Source organism: Papilio machaon, chromosome 22 (genome assembly GCF_912999745.1).
Source record: "Papilio machaon chromosome 22, ilPapMach1.1, whole genome shotgun sequence".
NCBI classification, from domain to species: Eukaryota; Metazoa; Arthropoda; class Insecta; order Lepidoptera; family Papilionidae; genus Papilio; species Papilio machaon.
In genome coordinates, this window is record NC_060007.1 from 2,660,744 (window position 1) to 2,675,673 (window position 14,930).

A 14,930-nucleotide genomic window follows, 5' to 3' on the forward strand; every position below is an offset into this window, starting at 1 on the left:
CAAAAGTATATATTATACTTTTTTCCAAAGTAAAAAAAATCATAAAAAATATGAAAAACGTTTACGTGATCGCTAAAACAAGCAATGAAATGAAACGAAAGTCTTTTCTCGATATTCTATTATGGGTAAGAAATAAAGTAAGATCTGTAGAAAGTGATTCTACAGTAAGGCTTCGTAGGTATACTACAGGTTCGGGTTCAGGGGCGGTAAAAGGCGAGGGCGCGGGGAGAGCGGTCACTGAAACGGGAGGTACATTTGGACAATACGGCGCAATACAAGAAGATAGCTACTTTTACAAGAAACAAAAAGAACAGTTGAAACAGATAAAAAAGAAGTTAGATAAAACCGAAAGTTCTCAATTGAGCCAAAAGAAAGAAGACAACTAATATAGGATGTTCCTTTTTATTTCTTAAAATATGTTTTTGATTCTAATTCTGTTAACAAAATTTAATTATTCTGAATATTGACTTGTAGGTACATAATTTTTTTTGAAATAAATTATTTCGCTTCACTTTGAATTTTGCTGGCCTTTTTTCTTCTCTTTATCTATAAAATTTGACTAAACTAAATTCAAAATAGAATATTTTGAAAATATTCTGCTACTATCTAGCGATCTACATTTTTAATAAACATGCTGAAAACCTCGGTTTCTTAATTATCTTAGTACATTAAAAACTTTTTCAAATGACATTTCGATTAGTTTCCGGATAATTCTGTCATTTTCTTTGACAGATTCTTCTTATAGGAAATTTTAGTTATCGTGCATTGACTTTATAAAAAATAATCCAGTGATCCAAATAAGAATGGGAAATTAAATATAAATTAACAAATAATAAACATAATAATGATAAATTGGTGATGAAGAAAACTTGAGCAATGGTGAGTTTCTTCACAGCAACCTACCCGAAAAATGTTTGTACCATTCCATGCAAAATAGGCGTACATAATTCGCCTCTTTGCTTTTCAATCGTCAAAGGCAAATTTGTACCAAATGCAATCCATGAAAAAATGCCGGTTCAAAGTATTAAATTTAAGAAAACTTCGAAACAGAAAATAGTAGACTGTCTAAAAATGACAGAACTATCTCATTCCAATCAACATGAAAAAAGTGATATCACTAAAAAGACCCAGTATGAAAGCAATGAACATAAAAAGAAAATGGAAGAACCGGACTTATAGAAAACGCAAAAATAAAACAGGGAAAAGGTTAAAAAGAATGTTCTACGCTTGTTTGATCTTTTTTTGTCCTTCTGAACAATAGTTTTATTTAAAATTTCCGTTTTTAAACCAAAAGCTTTTTCATTTTAAATTTGTTTTAGTAAAACATTCCAGAACCTGAAAGTATATTTATTTCTCCCTGAATTGTAACTCTCGTACTGACTGGTGGTTAAGTGGGTAATAAAATAAATTGATAAAAAAACTGATAAATAACAGTGCCATCTATTGTTGAGTAGGTTATGAATTCGATTTTGTTATTGAACAATAGCAAACGATGTTTTATATTACTTTTCCTAATCCTAAAAAGTGATGTAGAATTATTTAATTTATCACGTAAATTTGTTCTTTTACCGATCCGACTGCTCTGTTTTTTAGTGCAGACAAGATCGCGGTCGAATTTTAAGTAATATAATAAAAACTAAGCATACGAATGATGTGCAAGTTGATGGTAGGCATGTGATTGGCCACACAGTACGGAGTACGGACAGAGAGATTATCTCCACAAACACAGATCGGGCCCCATGCTGTGCTTCTCATGCAGCTCCTGTTCACATGGAAATAAAGTACCGATGACAAAACAAATTCCTATTAATATACGCAACTAGTTGAACTACACGTCAGTGTAGCAGTTTTCTTATTAGTTTAATAATTAAATATGCTCAAAAAAAAATATGGAAGAGACTCTTAAAATGTTCATTTTTTGGAATCTCATGGATTTGGAAAATTTTCATCTAAAATAATAGAACTTCTTAATGGATATGAAATTCGTCACTAAAATGATAATGTCCTGAAAAAATTTAACACAGGCAGCTGATAACCGTTATGTCCAATTAGCTAATGTAGATTTTTCTTTTTACCTTAAACAACATAGGTTAATTTTTCGAACAGAAGAAAGCAGAATAGCAGCAATGAATCAAAATGGACGATTATACTAAGTTAAGAGAAGTCGGCTAAAAATACACTAAGAAAAGAAGTTTTAGGGTTGAATAGTTCTATATTATTTATTTTGTACAATTATGTGTTTACATTCAGTCGGTACGTCGCGAGTCAGTGACAGTGGCGAGGTCCCGAGTTCAGCTCCCGCTGTCGGTCGCGGCCGCCGATACCAACGGCAAACGTAGCGAAGGAATGTGAGAAAATAAATTATAACCTTTATTAAAAGTATTCAAATTAAAAATCAGTTAATGTTGTTTAAATAACTCAGTAGTTATATTTTAATAAATGTTTTAAGCGACATTAATTCAATAAATCTTTTATACACGTAATACAAGTTAAGTAATAAAATATTCAAATGTTTTTCATAATTAGACGTTCTTGTCTTAAGATTACGTATACACGGGTATATACCGGTATTATATTCTAATTGTTGTGTAGAAAATAGGACTATAGAGATGAAACTCATAAGATGTCTACACATATGTAGTTGTTAACAGTTGGAGTTAGTTTTCTAAGTGGTAGCCATACCATTGTTTAGCGGTTTTGAAGGTTAGAGATTACTTGCTCGTTATTGATACTTGATTAGTAGACACGAGTAACTCAACTTAAATTTATGACATGTATATCATGTCACGGCTCACATGTGTGAAGCAGATCAGTGAACAAGCTCGCAGCTTAGCTCAATTTGTATGTACCTGCGTAGAATTATGATTTGCGGCTCGTCGACTCATATAGTTTAATACATCGCGATGAGTAGTTGTAGAACCTCAATTCAACTGTTCAAGTTTAAGTGAGCTGAACTTTTGAACCGGTTCAGAGCTGATTAACACATGGCTATTGATTAATAATAATGTACCACCTACAACTTAACATTGGGATTAATTTAGAGAGAGAAAATGTTTATAACTTAGAGAGTTGGTAATAAAATCTTTTAAATTTCTATAGAAATGTTGCACCAATGTTTTAAGACGAAATTTTCGAAGTGGTCCTGTAAACGTCGGCTCATATTAAAAGGCGATTGGATGTCGAGAGATCTCGCCACCGCCGATGCCGCCGGGACGACCGCGTACATCAATGATGCCGCCATCTTTGACGCGCCGCTTTGTGCGCTACTGAATATAACTTGTATGGTTACCAATAATTAACAAAAATCTAGAATTTTAGGTTTGTCAAAATTTCTCTCATAATATTCTTTGTCAAGCACTTATAGATGTAATATTTAAGTCATTAGAGATTCCAGCAGTTAAATTTTTTCGTCTCATTATTAGTTTATATCAGTAAAAGAAATGATTAACTGTTAAAAGATAAAGTAATAAATGCAAATAGGCATCTCAACTTCTTTAGCGCCATGTACTTTATTTTAGAGTGAGCCATTACCAAATTCTAGTAAAGTACTTTATTCGTACTCACCATTATTTCTTGCTAATAAAATAGAAAAAAGATAAGAGGATTTCAAAATAAGAAATACGAAAATTGTATTTACCTTAAGTAAGTTTAAAGCTTGGTCACCCTGATCACACACTATACGGTATTCATTACTTGATTTTCAATTGATAATTAAGCTCCTGTTACAATGATACTTTCTACTGCCCGATTGAAAGGCATTCTTTGACTGCTCCGAGAGGAAAAACATTCTATGGCCTTTGTACTATATAATATTTATAACGACTGTTTGTGATATACCAATAAGAGAAATCTTTATTTATCACCGTGATAAATTATTACAGTTTATTGAAAAGGATTTGTATAGAGACAAATTCTTGTAAGTAAAAAAACAGCTTTCTGGGGAAAAGTTAACGCATGAATTTGGTAAAAATCGATAGGACTATAGATTTCGAAGATAGAGATGTCGTTCAATTCTTTTAATATTTTTCAAAAATAACGCCGCTTTTTTTCATGGCTGCTTGTTTTTTAAATATTACAAGGTGGCAAACGAGCAAGTGGCCGCATGAATTCGCCGAAATGGCGAAGCGATCGCTGCCCATATACATTCGCAATTGCAGATGCGTTACCTACCCTCAATCGACGAAGGAGGAAACGCACAAAAAGAGAATATTTAACCTTCCTATTCATCTCCTCCTCCATCAAATCCACCTCTCCTTCCCATCCCTTCCTTATAAGAAAAGGGTGGGAAGGGAAAGAGGACTAAAATTAAGCCTCCGGCACCACACTCATCAGGCGAAACGAGGAATAACATCCACTTCACGCCTGTCTTCTGTGGTCGTGGTATTTCACCGGGCGAGCCGGCCAATTCGTACAACAGATGTTGTTGTTGCTGGCGTCTACTACTGTTAACTGTTGTGTTTTCGTTTAAAGGTCCGTTTGATTAGTGTTAATATAAATACAGAATTAATAAAATAAGAGTTTCTGTATGTAATGTCGAAAAAAAATCTTATTTCGCAAATATGTTACATTTGCATTGCAATTTTTAAAACTATTGTCTGTGTCTTTCTGCAAGGCTTTTTTTGTTTCATACAATCTCCGAAACGGCTGGCCAGATTTTGCAGGAAGGTTACTTTCTTTTCCGAAGAAGTCGCGGGTGAACGCTAGTTTAAAATAAATCAATAGAATCTAAAGGAATAAGGAAATAAATACTATCTGTCCGTATTATTGCAGATTATGAGAAACTGATGATCAAAACGCTTCTTATTGATTGAGTCTTAAAATATTTGTTAAGATTCAGACAGAGTTCTAAAGTAAGTGACTATGAGATGTATCTTGTCTTTCGTCGCCGCCACGCGACTTGGGAGGTTGCGGCGCTTTGTGGGATTATCCGAGGAATCTGCGAGCCTTGTATTGTGGTGCAACAGTCCCGCCACTGTGCGTCGGTAGCTTTACGTTACTTATATCTTAACATTTTTTTCTTAAGCCCCTTTTCATTTTATTTAGCAATATATTTTTTTACTCTACAAAAGCTATCTATTTACTTATTCGGTTACTTGCTGTAAAGAGGTATGTGTTTATGTAAATTTATTATTATATGTATACAGTCAAAATCTGTTATAACGACATCGAAGGGACTACTCATATTGAGTCGTAAAAACCGATAGTTGTAACAACCGGTGACAGGTATTAATAGGTATTAATAGGAAAGATATGTATATAACATTCAGCCAGGACCTTTGATTTTGGTCAATTTAACCGGTATGTTGTTCTAAACGATGTCGCCTTAAACGGTTTTGACTGTATTTATATAGGTTCGAATCAATAACCATTTCGGGTAAGCTATTGCGTCCCAGTCTCTATCGAAGTAATTTTCTTGATTTGCACGAACTATGCAGGACCATGCATGTGTACCACCAGGAAGTCGTAGGCATTGATTTCCTTAGCTAAATAACTATAACTTTAGCTTCTGGTTTTAGTCAAATCATTTCTACAACAGGACTTCTAGAGTTTGTTGGAAGATTACTACTGTAAGAATTTTGCAGTTTATGCCTAAATTTTCCACTCACCTGCTGAAATAAACCGATAGCATTATAATGCGATATTTTGTTTAATGTCTTCCGACATATGGCGACAGTTACGATGGACAGTGGTCGTCAGGCCGACAGAATATTGTTATTTGGAGGTGTCGGCGATACAAACAAACGTGAAACCCATTTATGCTCTAGTGCATATCCATTACATAGAGCAATTGTTATTTTAAATCCCCCTTAAAACCTCATTGCAGGAGCCTAAGACGTTGCTTTAAAAAAATAAAGCGACCAGTGGCGCGTTTAAATTTGGAATCGTCGCCTTCTTTAAAGACGGTTTCCACCGTTAAAAGCGAATAGTTCATTGCGCGTTTTGTTACTATCGTATTCAAGATATGTGAATACAATCCCGCAATGTATAAAATAAATTCTGGTCTAAAGAAATTGTGAACGTATGCTACATTATTTGGACTTTTAAGCGCCCGGTTTGGTCTTATATGTGTATCCGCTGGTTCATTTTGAAGAGATTTATATTATATATGTTGAAGTAGTGATAATGTGTTACTTGCTTACAGATCTTCGTCACTGCCTAGGTTTTTTTCTCTTAATTTTGACTTGTAACATTGAAGCAACTTGATATCTTTTATAAAACGCGTGACGTCATCTGACCTATCATGTTATTGTGTCCGGATAGTATAAATTTTTATAAACGTATCGTGGGAGCTTCAATTTTTCGCTCGGCCGCATCCTGACAGTCGGCTGACGGGGTCGTGGACTACCGACTGTGCACACGCTGTGAACTTGTTCTCAGCAATGAATCCGGAACCGAAATGTGTGATGAAGTATTTTGATTCTGTTTAATTTACTGTAATAATATAAAGGCTTTGCAACTTTTTAACATTAAAATGTACCATTTAACTGTACCCAGCGGTATATTTAAATCCTTGTCATGAAGAACTTACTATTGAAATTACATTATTCATTTAGGTCTTGTATATAAAATCGTAAGGCAAAAATAGCATAGGTATGTACTACACATTGTTTAACAGTATCATTAGTAAATCCGACTTATGAGTTGCGGTGATGAAAACGTGACACATCTATATATAAAAAAGAAATTCGTGTTAGTTACACCATTTATAACTCAAGAAAGGCTGAATCGATTTGACTGAAAATTGGTGGGGTAGGTAGCTTAGAACCAGGAAACGGACATAGGATAATGTTTACCCCGTTTTCTATTTTTTATTCCGCGCGGACAGAGTCGCGGGTAAAAGCTAGTTCACAATAAAATCTTTTTGAATAAAAACCACTTTGTTAATAAGTTACTTAAGATTGTTTTTAAGTTAGTTCCTATGACACCCAGTTACTCATCACAAGTCAATGATCTGCTGACGGTTGTCTTTTATTTATTTTAACCGTGGTTGTATAATGCGTCGTGTTTACCATCAATCTTGCTCACTGCGGGGGTTGGCACACCAAATCAAAAGGAGCTTGATTATGGAAAAGGTAATAAGTGAATTTCTCGGAATGTAAAATGCGATTGGTATTTCTGAGTTTTAAAAAGTAGGCTCATCAAATTTTTAGTCTTAACAAATAACTTCTAGCTGATTTTTCAATATAAACATTAAATTTATTGAATAAAAAAATTGTGTGTAAATATTAAATTCGACATTAGTTTTACCTTGTTCTTAAATATTCTAAAAGGCTCTAGTGATATCGCCAAAGTAAATGTTGATTAAAATTAAAACATGTAAAAATCAAGTAATCGATTATTTTTATTATTATTTAGTGTATTACAATATAAAATTATTCAATACTAGTATGGATTAAATCGTATCGTAACTTCCAGTACTTTCTGTAGATTAATTAAATTACAATTTGACCTTTGGTTCCGAGCCGCGGGAGACGCGACGTTTGTTAATTTTGTGTGGCCAAGCCTGTTGGCGCTCTACAAAAATGTAACGCAACTAGATGTAATATTCGACCAATCTATTGATTTGAATAGTTTCTCAGGTTCTTAAACAGGCATGGTGGAAACAAGGTTAGATTTATTGTGACTGTTTTGCTTATAACTTACTAGCTTTTACTCGAGACTCCGTCCACGCGGAATAAAAAAAATGCACACAAGATAAAAAAGTTCCTATGTCCGTCTCCTAGTTCTCATTTTATATTCTCATCTCCTAGTTCTTCTCCTAGTTCTACTCCTAGTTCTCATCTCAGTCCCCATCAATTTTCAGCTAAATCAGTTCGACCGATCTTGAGTTATAAATAGTGTAACTAACACGACTTTCTTTTATATATATAGATTTTATTATTAACTTAGTTGTCTTATTATTAACTTAGAGTAACATCGTTTTTAAAATAAAATTAGCTTGATGAAAACAGGGTTAACAAAATGTTTATGTACGAATTTTTGTGCAGTAGAAACTCACTCTAAACATGATATTTATGTGTAGAAAAAATATAACGTGTAATTTTTATAAGCGAAAGTTTAACTCCTTGGTTATTCCAGTCAATGACGTTTCCTCGAAGCTGTCAAAGGCTAGGTGTCGATGGATCACTCGGTGACAGAAGATATATGAAACGGTCGTTAACCTCTGCACCGTCAATAAATTAAAAATAAACAGATTAACAATCGAATTTAAGTAGCAAACTCATACTCTATCGAGACGTGTAGTTTTGTGGAAAAAATAAACAAGTAATTTTAAATTATATTGATAGATTTGTATGCATGTTCTTAAATTACCATTCTTATTATCAATTAGATTTTTAATATTAAACAAAACATATATCTACACCCTTGTTACTTAATAAATATTTCGGAATTGAAAACTTATCGTCAATAAATTCATTTGACAATTAATATATTTCGACAGTTTTATACTACAAATCAATATGCAAGATTTTGGTTAAAGTAAAAGAATCAGTAATATTAAAAAAAAATCAAAAGTGTAAGACTAAAAACATGCTCCAAACGTCATAATTTTTTTTTGCCGACCGCCCAGTAGCGGCCATTCCATGCTATATTACCTCCTTTGTCATTGACCACAGACGAAAAAGTTTGATATTTAATAACTCTGTCTATCAACTTTACATACAAAAAATTGTTTGTCTTTTTGTCCACAACAATAGAATGTGATTATGATAATCCTCTTTAACACGCCGTCTATTATGAAATCTATTTATGTTTTGTTTGTACATTGTTATTTAAACAATTAAAACTCTTCTAAGAAATTTATGAAATTTTTTAATCTGTAATTTACAGTTACGTATTGATTTTTAAGTTTTGTAAGCTTTTTAAATGTGCTTTAGTTAATTAGAAATACTTTTTGAAGGTTGAGTTATACATTTTTACATATTGTATTCAAAATACAGAGTCGCGCAGGTAGGCTCTCCAACTATCTTAAGTACGTCTTACTAATCTTACTAATATTGTAAATGCAAATGTTTGGTTGTATGTATGTACATATATGTACCTATGGATGGATGGATGTATATTTGCTAGAAGACATCTCCAGAACGGCTGTATGGATCTCTGAAATTTGGTAGACATGTCTAAATCTGTGTGTTCTAACACATCTATGATCCCGGAAATGTTTACGGTTCTCGTAGGAAAGGTTTGATTTACATATTAACTCGATAACTTCGCAACGCTACAACACATATTGAAAGGCACAGATATAGAACACCACGGTCTCGAGTAAAAGATGACATTCGATTTTTTTTAATTCTACGCTGGCAAAGTCGCTAGTGTAAATACACTAGCTTTTTCCTAACACTAGCATTAGCTTATAACTATAAATTTGTATTATATGTGTAATTGAAATTGGACAATCCAGCAGCTTGATTTAAAAATACTTATTAAATCTTCCCATACCGAAAAGGCTTTATTTTAGAGAAATACATTATTAAAACACATTTTAAAAAATACCTATTGAAATCTATTCTTATGTGTAGGTTTGCCTGTATACATGTTAAGGCTTTTAGTCACTAACTAGTAACTAAACGGTTTACGGCTGAAAGGCACTTCAAAGCGGCTGAACAAATAGGTTGCCGCGCTCGAGCGACGTCGCGTCCGGCGCCTACGCATGCGCTGAGGTGACAACGTCTTTATTCGCAGCTAATCTCAAACTTAGGAAATACAACAAGAATAGTCTTAATTTACAGTTTCGAACTTAAATGAGTGAGACGCAATTTTATTATATTATTTCTTCACCCAGGCTTCACTAGAAAACACAAGAGATTATATTTTCAGGATATGCTTTTGTGCGATAAATGTTTTTTTTTTTTGTAAATACATAATAACAAAAACGATAACTTTCGTAAGACGATAAATTGGCTTAGTGTCCCATTTACGACCATTTAATATTGATAAAAATCGAATACCGATTTCTATCTCTGTCTGTTCCAACTTCAATCGCGTATTTCTCGTACTGTCTCCGAACTGTCTAACAATCATCGATTCAAAAGGATAATATTAATATGAATGAACAAACAAATATTCTTTGGCTTAATAAAATAACGTTATCCGATTCATTAATTTCAAAAGTCCCGAAACGGCTTCGGGGCTGAGTGAATCGATTACGCGATAACGATTATTATTCGATTACAGCAATCGCGGCGACCCGCATCGACACCTCGCCGCCACTCGTCCGATCCATCATGTCTCTGATCCGAAATATCGGCACGATGTTCAAACTTTACTAAGCTCCATTTTTTGTAATACAATAATTTTTATTATTGTGTATAACCAGTTGTTAATTTTAGGGCCAAAAAGGCTTTTATTGTTACTAATGCTTAAAGTTTCGTACAATCGAATCAACTCTCAACAATGGCGGCCATCTTTTCTTATCTATTTTCCAATTCTTTACCTTCTTTACTTTCAAATGATTGTCAGTTATTGTTTAATTAATGTATATAATATAATCGTTTCTGCTTTTTTATCTGTACAGTATTGCTTTTTTAAATAAATTGAATTTTAACTTTTAAATTAAGACAGTTTGAGAATTGTAGAGGTCGCAGCGGTTGCGGGCGGTCGCGCGACTTCGTCGTCGGGACTAATTATCGATAGATCGTTACACGATGATTATTCCGAATAATTAGGTGGACCTCACTCGACTTGACGCACACAAGTCAGCGCCGAAACCACAATACACATAAATAACGCAAACTAGTTAGTTAGGTTGATTCGAGATGTTATATGACATAGTATTTCCCTAGATACCTAGAAAAATACAATATTTGCAATAGTTTGAAATTTTCATTTTCTACCCCAAAATAAAAGGCGACACTTTGCCATGTATTTGATTTGAACAGTGTTAATTATGATTTTTTTTAATGTAATCGAATATAATATTTGCTTTAAAATAATTAAAAAATAAACTCAAGCTAATTTCTGAGACGGCATCTTTAAATTTCATGTCTTATCTCACGATCGTCGACTTTTTGTCGTTGTTGTTTTTTTGAATGCCATCCACAAAGTACATTAACATATTAAAATAGCTCTTACATGCTACAAAATAAGGATTATTTAAAAACATGCGGTATTTTATAGGCTGAAATAGATATTTGTAATATTGTAGTGATCGGTCGACATTTTGACAATTTTGTTCCTCAAGAAAGTGCCAGGTTTGTTTGAAGACCACCGGGCGATGTCTCGCGACTGGAGAGATTTGGGACGTGATAAACATAGTTTAAATTACAATTAGGAAGGGCTAGTCGATGTTATATAACGTGTAAAAAATTAAATATTAAAACGAAACAGTTTAAAAAATGGTGTACAGAATAAGTACTAAGTTACGAAAGTCGCGTTTAATTTAAGCATGTCCTAAATATTCAAATTTCGTCATTACTGAAATAATTTCGAAGCTAAGCAAACCATGGTGTCAAATTTACACTTCGGTAAAACTATAAGTGGGATGTTAAATAATATGAACTTAAAGCGTGCACTTAAATTCGTTATTTTCAAACATTGTTAAATCCGTCAATAAGTTTGTATGACAAATTGTCGGTATTATATTTAAACTTCCAAAATTTGTTTACAAAATAATGTTATTGTTATAATCTTTGAAGAAACATATAATTTTCATACAAACAATCCACACATCAATACCTGGCAGCATATAAAAAATATTAAAGCAATGCCGACACTAAAGAAGCTTTGAAGTTACAAAAAAAAAATTATAATCCATCCAGAGTATCAAATAATAAACTTGGTAGCAAGTGAATTTCGGGGATCGGGTTCCGAGGCGGTCGGTAAAAAACGCATTATTTTATTTCTTTTTTTTTTCAATTGAAGTTTCACGTGTTCGGAATTTAAACTTGACGGGTTGTGTCAGCGGCCAGTACAAAAAGGTCAGATGCTTTACTTTCGATCATACCAGCCAGTTCTGAATGTTTGTAAGTTTTTTTTTAAATCTTTCTTGCATTCATAGTATTAAATATTTAATGATACAATTTCGTTATAGCGATTGGATTGTCATGTAACTCAATACAAAATATCTTCATAAAAAGTCTTATCTGAAGTTAATTGCAGATATGTTACAATTTTAGGGTGCTAATTTTACATAAAGTATACCGATTAAAATTTAAAAATGAAATCACCAAAGTCAGAAATCAGAGCTAGTTAAGCAAAATACACCTAAATATCAATTAAAGGCTGAGTCACACAGAGGTCTAAGTTAAACAAAAGCAGAGAAACTCTTCCACTTAATTATGCATTCATCGCTTCGGATGCACGATATGGAACGAAATGCCCAACAACAGGTTATCCTGATAGTGACCGATTAAAACCCGTATTCCTAATTATTTATTAATTTTAAACGATCTTAATGCTATGAAGTTAAGGATTAAATTCTGATGGGACTTTACAATTATGTAGGGTTTCCATTAATTAATATTTAAAAGTGGGACAATTTTAATTTTTAAATAGTAAAAGTAGTCAAGTTTACTTCTGAAAAAAATCAAAAGAAGTGACTAAACCAGGGAGAAAGATATCAGACTCCTTGTAGGGGATCACAAAATAAATACCAACAATACTCTTGTTTATCTAGGCTATTTTTGCAACAATCAATTCGTTAGCCAAAAATAAGTATTAACATAAAATTCCTAACATATCTCGTAGTACTTATGGCCGACATACACTAGATGGATACTGAGATAAAGAACAAAAATAAAAGGTCCCGACCGTTTGAATATGGCGTCGCGTCAGGCGGCCGTCAACTTGACAGTTTCCGCGCGGGCGCACGCCGGTGCCTTCTCGGAACTATCTTCTGCACTCTTATATAACTTTTTTAAAAATTGCAAAAAGGTTTTATATCTTATCTTTTAAATAAATGAGCTCAAAGTTAACACGATGTTATGCGGTCTGCTAAAAATGCAAAGATACTTTAAAGTTTGGCATTGCAATGTAGAAGGTTTAAAGAAGCAGAAGATCAGTACCCTTAAAAAAAAGTCAACTGCGCCCATGGTCTTCCGCAACACCAGACAAACCATATGTGCATTAAAAAGATACGCTTACTTCTTAAAGCCGTAGCGGTTTGGAAATACCGCTGAGGACAGACTATTCCACAATGCGGCTGTGAAAGACAAGAAGTTGCGCGAAAACGGTACGGTTGAGGATTACCAGCCATCAAGATGGTGAGGATGATATTTGGCGGTCTAATATATAATACTCTATACGACATCCTGTACCCGCATCTTCTATGGAAATTATCAATACCATATGGTTGCGACACACTTTGTCCTAAATATTTCCTACTGCACAACCAATTATCCGTGAATAATTGTTCTGAAAATATAATGCGTGCTTTCCGCAAGTTATGCGGCGTGTCACCGCGTACAAAAGATATCTGTCCCAGGCCCTCTCGTCTGCCGGACTAATAGAGCGTTTAACTTGATAATGATCAACATCCGAAACCATTTTAGTGAGAAAATATGCGTAAATATTACCGAAGAAAAAAATATCTAATTATTAAGTTTTTGCTAATTTGATTTTTGCTAATTTACATAATAATGATGGATGTTTGTTCACATGAAAAACAAATTGAAATTATTAATATTATTTATGTACTAAAGTTAAACTTATATGCGCCTTTGTCAAAAGATAGTAGGTACCTAAAAAGTATAAAAAATATTAATTAATCAAGCTGATTTGTTGTTGGGGTGTTTATAGTTCGTAAAAACTAAACCACACAAAAAGTTTATAAACTGGAAACAAGCGAAAATTATGCTTTTGTTTTAAAACTATTGATTTTTCAGTCAGCATAAATATACCCACGTTAGTTTCCCTACTTTTATTTGAGACAGCTCTCATTTTTTTGTTAAGCTTAAATAATCTATATATATAAAAGAAAGTCGTGTTAGTTACACTATTTATAACTCAAGAACGGCTGAATCGATTTGACTGAAAATTGGTGGGCAGGTAGCTTAGAACCAGGAAAAGGACATAGGATAATTTTTACCCCGTTTTCTATTTTTTATTCCGCGCGGACGGAGTCGCGGGTAAAAGCTAGTTTAATACTAATAAATTACAAAGGCGAAGTGGCAGAATATCTTGAAGTCATTTATGTCAACACTAAATATATCGGACGACAGCTGATGCACTTCTAGATGGAATGATAAGCAAACATTTGTGAAAAAAAAAATTATAATTAAACATAGTATGAAAATTACATTCGAAATATACCTCGAAAAGAGACATTTATGAGAAGTAATTTTCTTATAATATCTTTTATAATTTGACATTATTTCTTTTGAAATTATAGACGTTTATGGCTGAGATCATAAATTCCATAAATGCAACATAATTATTATGTTTCATTATATATACCTATGCTTAACAACAACATCAAGAATTTTATAATAGTTTGATAAAAATCCCCTGATGATCTTGTACGATATAAGCCAAATGAGCCAAAGCTTTCGTAGCGGGAGAGGAAACAAACCGCCTTCCCACACCCGCGCTGCCTGTTTAAATTGAAAATATGAAATAACTTTGTAAACATCTAACACTTTTATAGTTGCACTTAATGGTATTGATACTTTGTACATACTTAAAAAATACTTTACATTTTTGTTGTGAAACGTTATTTTTTACATGAATAGTTAAATTTATTGCATGAAGAATTTTTTAGAACTACGCAACTATTTTCAGTTGACGAGAGGCCATTAAGGTGGTGTTCTGTCTATTTGTTACTTACTTTCCCTCCTTTTCTAACATATAAATACTAGCATAATGTCACAATCTCTTCTTTTAGCAGTGGACTTGTAATATTTGACCAAGTTTATGACTAGCTAGTAAGTAACCTTTACAAAATAGTAATAAATACCTAGCAGAGCACATTCAAGTATCAAGATTTATCA